The sequence below is a fragment of the Aedes aegypti genome, unplaced genomic scaffold (genome assembly GCF_002204515.2).
Source record: "Aedes aegypti strain LVP_AGWG unplaced genomic scaffold, AaegL5.0 Primary Assembly AGWG_AaegL5_hic_scaff_1990_PBJ_arrow, whole genome shotgun sequence".
Classification (NCBI taxonomy): Eukaryota; Metazoa; Arthropoda; class Insecta; order Diptera; family Culicidae; genus Aedes; species Aedes aegypti.
In genome coordinates, this window is record NW_018735478.1 from 16,583 (window position 1) to 21,029 (window position 4,447).

A 4,447-nucleotide genomic window follows, 5' to 3' on the forward strand; every position below is an offset into this window, starting at 1 on the left:
AAAAACCGGATTCATGCAAAAGCAGGCTCATTCTTCCAAATTTAGGTGATTTCGAGCAACAGCACTTGCCGCATAGGATCAATCATTGCTCCAAATCAATTAAATCTGGAAGAAGAGAGAACTTTTGCTTGAACTTTTTTTTTTCGTAATCTGATAACTCGATTATAGAGAGCTCCATAATAATAAAAAAAAAAACTTCGTTTTTTTTTCACCCGATCCGGGATAATTGTTACCTATGTGATAGGTCACAATCCAAATTTGCTTTTTGTATTTTTTCTTTTGTTTTTTATATATTTTTTTCTTCTTTTTTGTAAATATCCATACTTTGTTAACATGTTCATAGTTTTGTAAATACTCGTAAATTTGTAAATAATTGTGCTTTCAACCCTAGTTTAAATATAAATATCTTAATATGTAAATGTAATCCCTTTCCCCCTATCCTTCGATACCAGTTACCCTTAATATAACCAATGAATTAATTAAAAAAAAAATGAATTTGTAAATAAAAATAAATTAAATATTTGAATTCAAATCCCCGTCCTATAAAACCCTACATCATCATTCCTTCCTTATGCACTGCATCATGGCGCCTTGTACCAACTGTGCGGAAACAAATCCCTCCCGGGAAATGTTCCACCCATGGGTTATGCTGCATCATCCTAAGCGATATAAAAAGGATATGCAGGCCAAGGCAAAGGATCTTTTTGGTAACTAAATTTCTAATGGTCGGTTCGTTCAAGACCTAAAAATTCAATTTTTATCAATCCAGGAACTAAATTCCTAACCGTGTCTCGTGAGTGCAACCGCCGATCTCTCATACCAGTGCCGAAATAGGGGAGTCATCATCCAAGTGCGGAATAAGCAGAACGAAGGCGTCCAGATCCGGCTTCAGGTGGCCCAGACACGAAGTGACCGACATCAGAAGACACAGAGGTCGGGTAAGCCCGCAAAACGTTGGAATCAAGTGAAACTAAATGTGCACATCCTTTACTATCCTATGAATTCCCCTCCAAAATATATAAATTTATTGTTTAAAATGTGAATTTCCAAGTTACAGTGTTTAAGCTTAATTATTTATTACTAGTGCAATTCCTTTTCTCTATCTTTTGTTGTGATTACTTTTTTTCTCGCGCAGCAAGTGAGGGTTGTGAGTCCGCCCCTGAACGATTCTCCCGGATAGACCCTGAGAGGGCTGAAGTGTAAATAGTTTGTAAAAATTTGCTTATTAATTAGTTTTTTTAATTTTGAATTGAAGTTTTTTGAAGTTTTTCTAAGTGTTAATTTCCTTAGTTTTCTAGTGTAGTTCCTTTTTTCTTATTATTTTTGTTGAATTTAAATAATTTATCCAAAAGCTCAGAGTAACACTCTTAAGTACTCTTTTACAGAGTTGAAAAAATGTACTCTTTTCAGTGAGAGCAAATATGGTAACCCTATGCACACATTCGATTCTTGCATCCATCAAGAGTAGATTTCACAAAAAAATGTGAATGGTGTTACATTTGTGAGAAACATCTTTTAACAGTTCCGCGATTTCTCTGAGCGACTTGATTGTGATTAATTTGTGCTAGACCAGAAACAAACTTGATTTTGTTCAATAAATGATCGACATATATTGTTTCGATTAAAGTTTAAGCTCCTTTCTCAGACCTATTGTACCAATAGTAGCACCACTAAGAAAAACTATTTTTTTTATTATACAAAACAAAAAAGAATGAGGAAATTTTAAAATCCTTTGAAAGCAATTGATCCATTCTTCAAAGGGAAAATATAACAAATTTGTTAAAGTACGATTTTGATTTGTGTTTTGCGCACGCCGTGAAATTACTACTACAATAGGAACAAAAATAAGAAAAAATGCTGAGAGGATTATTTTTTTTGTTATTATCATTTTTTTCCACAAAACCAAGATCAAATGCTTTCAAATGACAACTACTGACAAACTAAACATTGCATACACTAAATATATATATATCTACAAAATATATAATAATATAACATATAATAATACATAAAATATAATATATCTCTAAAGTTCCAATGTTTTAAATACTCAGTTGCTACCAGCCATACTACTTTTAAGGAAAATATTCTGCAGTTGAACGTTCATCGATTCGATACAGTGACCCGCAGTTTCGGTGTCTATATCAAAAAACTCTTCTGAAAAAGCAACCAACAGAAATCACTTTATTTAATTGCGCATCCTTTCTGACAGGTGACTATTTATTTAGTGCGCCCCGGTCCCATGAACCCCATCAATCTTGTCCTCCGAAAGCATCCCGGGCAAGTTGACAGAGTGCCAAACGGAAATAAAGCTGCTGCTGCTACCATATCTATAAAATGGGGTTCAGTTCAGCTTCCCTCCCCTCTCTTCATACAAGACTGTAGATACTAAATCATCTAACATCAAGCGAAGTAAAATCGGAAGAAAGAATATTCTCGCAGCATCCCAGCCAGTCTTCCGGGCGCCAAAACAGCAGATAGTAGTTTCTGTTGCAACCGGCGGCGGCGATTCTCTTGTCTAACGGCGAAAGCAGATAGAACTGCTGGCGCCAAGTGGTCTACAGTTCCCCACCCCTCTCCGCATCCAGAAAATCGGGCTCCGTTCTACTTCACGATGAGAATCGAAAGACAGAGGGGATGCTTTGCGTCAGCAATTTTTATATAGATTACCCGTGGATTGGATGATCGCTTGGCGATGGGGAGGATAGTGGCGGCGCCTTTGGCCAGCGAAGTTCGTGCCAAACAATAACATACTCGACTTGGGCACAGAATGTTGCAGCGCGGTCGAGTCGAAGCTAAAAATTTATGTGGAAAAATATTTCGGCGTCAAAAAAGTCTGGCGCCATGATTATTTTATTACGTGGAGCCAACCAAAGTTGGCGGAAATAGTGGAGTTGGATTTGGAGCTGGAAGGATTCGGGATAGCGAAAGAATGTTCGGAAGAGCCATGGCAGCAAGAACTGGCACTATTCAGTAAGCGAACAGGATACGCCATGGCCTGTCGACTTCGTCATGGTGCTACTTGAGCAGCACCAGTCTTATCGGGAATTCTTTTGTGATTTCTTACCTACTTTGCTGCTGTGGAGGAGGAAAATAGAATAGAATAATACATCATACTAGATACTGCTTCGCTATAACTGGGTTGAAAAACAAACCTTACTTGAACATAAGGGTTACCATTCAAACAAAACGATTTCTGGGTAAAGCTCATCAATAGATTTATATGCATAGGTAAAAATTTGCAGCAGTCATATCCAGGTTAAATTCTATCAATGTCTTCAAGAAATTGTAGAAATCGTCTAACCCGTTGATCACTTTAAAAATTCACAAAGATTTTTTAAGGGATTCCTTCAAGAATTTCTTAATAAATTTCTCCAGAGATTTTTTGAAGAATTATTTCAAATATAATATCTACATTATTTTCTCAAGACATTCACCAAAAATACCTCCGAAGCATCATTCAATTTTTAATTTTTCAATATTTTTATATTTTTTTTATATTGAAGATAGTTATTCCATGGAAAATTAATAATTTGAGATCATTTTTGCTAAACCGATAGAATTTTCTTCTCCAAACAATCGATTATTGGCAAGTCCCTTGTAAAAAACCTAACATATTTTATTTATGCCAGATAAAACAAAAAAAACAAAATAAATGCTATTTTATTTATTCCTTACAGCTGGCTTCAACCCATTTTCATATCGGTCGTAATCAGTTCTGATTCGTCCCACAGCTAACGGCTCACTGTGTATAGTGAGTAGGCACAATACACCTCTTCAACGTTATAGTGGAATGTTTAACTGGGATTATTTAGATTTTTGGGCATCCCTTTCCATTCCCATAGCATGTTGAAATCAAGAGACTGACAGCCCAAACATTTTGAGCACAATTACTTTGACCGAAAAAAAATTCATGACGGCTCACAGTGCAGCGAAAACAATCATAATCAAAGAATCGTTTTCTACGCCAAACATCACGCACGCTTTGGATGCGTGACAGTTTTTGTCTCAGTTCGGACCTAGGACAGAACGTGACAGCTCAACTAAGACTATCCCGCTGTTTTTTATTAGATAACCTTGACGATGCAAAAGCCAGTGCTACAAGTATCCTTTTTGAACAAAGCTTCTAAACAAATTAAATATCTAGGTTCATAATTTGGTTGTTTCTAGTGAAGTTTCATTCATTTATTTGCAATAAAGGATTCTAGCTTTTTAAAAAAAATCAGCTTGATATTCAAATCCCGCGTTATTTTTAGGGAAAATTGGCACAATTTTCATTGTGTTGCTTTTTACAGTGGTTTTCAGATCGTGCTCCGCAAAGCCTTGGCAGGTGCTCCGCGGAAGTTTTGAAAAGTTGTACTAATGTGATATTTCAAAACAACTTATTGCTGATTATTGTTTGATATCTAGATTTGTGCTCTTGAAAATTAAGATGTGGTTCAAATTC

At 35.9% G+C, this 4,447-nt stretch overlaps 1 long non-coding RNA gene across 1 annotated transcript; it reads left to right on the forward strand.

Annotated features, from left to right (window-relative positions):
* The first annotated feature begins 311 nt into the window (after window positions 1-311).
* Window positions 312-1,050, forward strand: LOC110680906. Its single transcript, XR_002503021.1, has 2 exons — window positions 312-707; window positions 770-1,050. It is a non-coding gene; the product is annotated as an uncharacterized LOC110680906 (long non-coding RNA).
* Window positions 1,051-4,447: the final 3,397 nt, after the last annotated feature.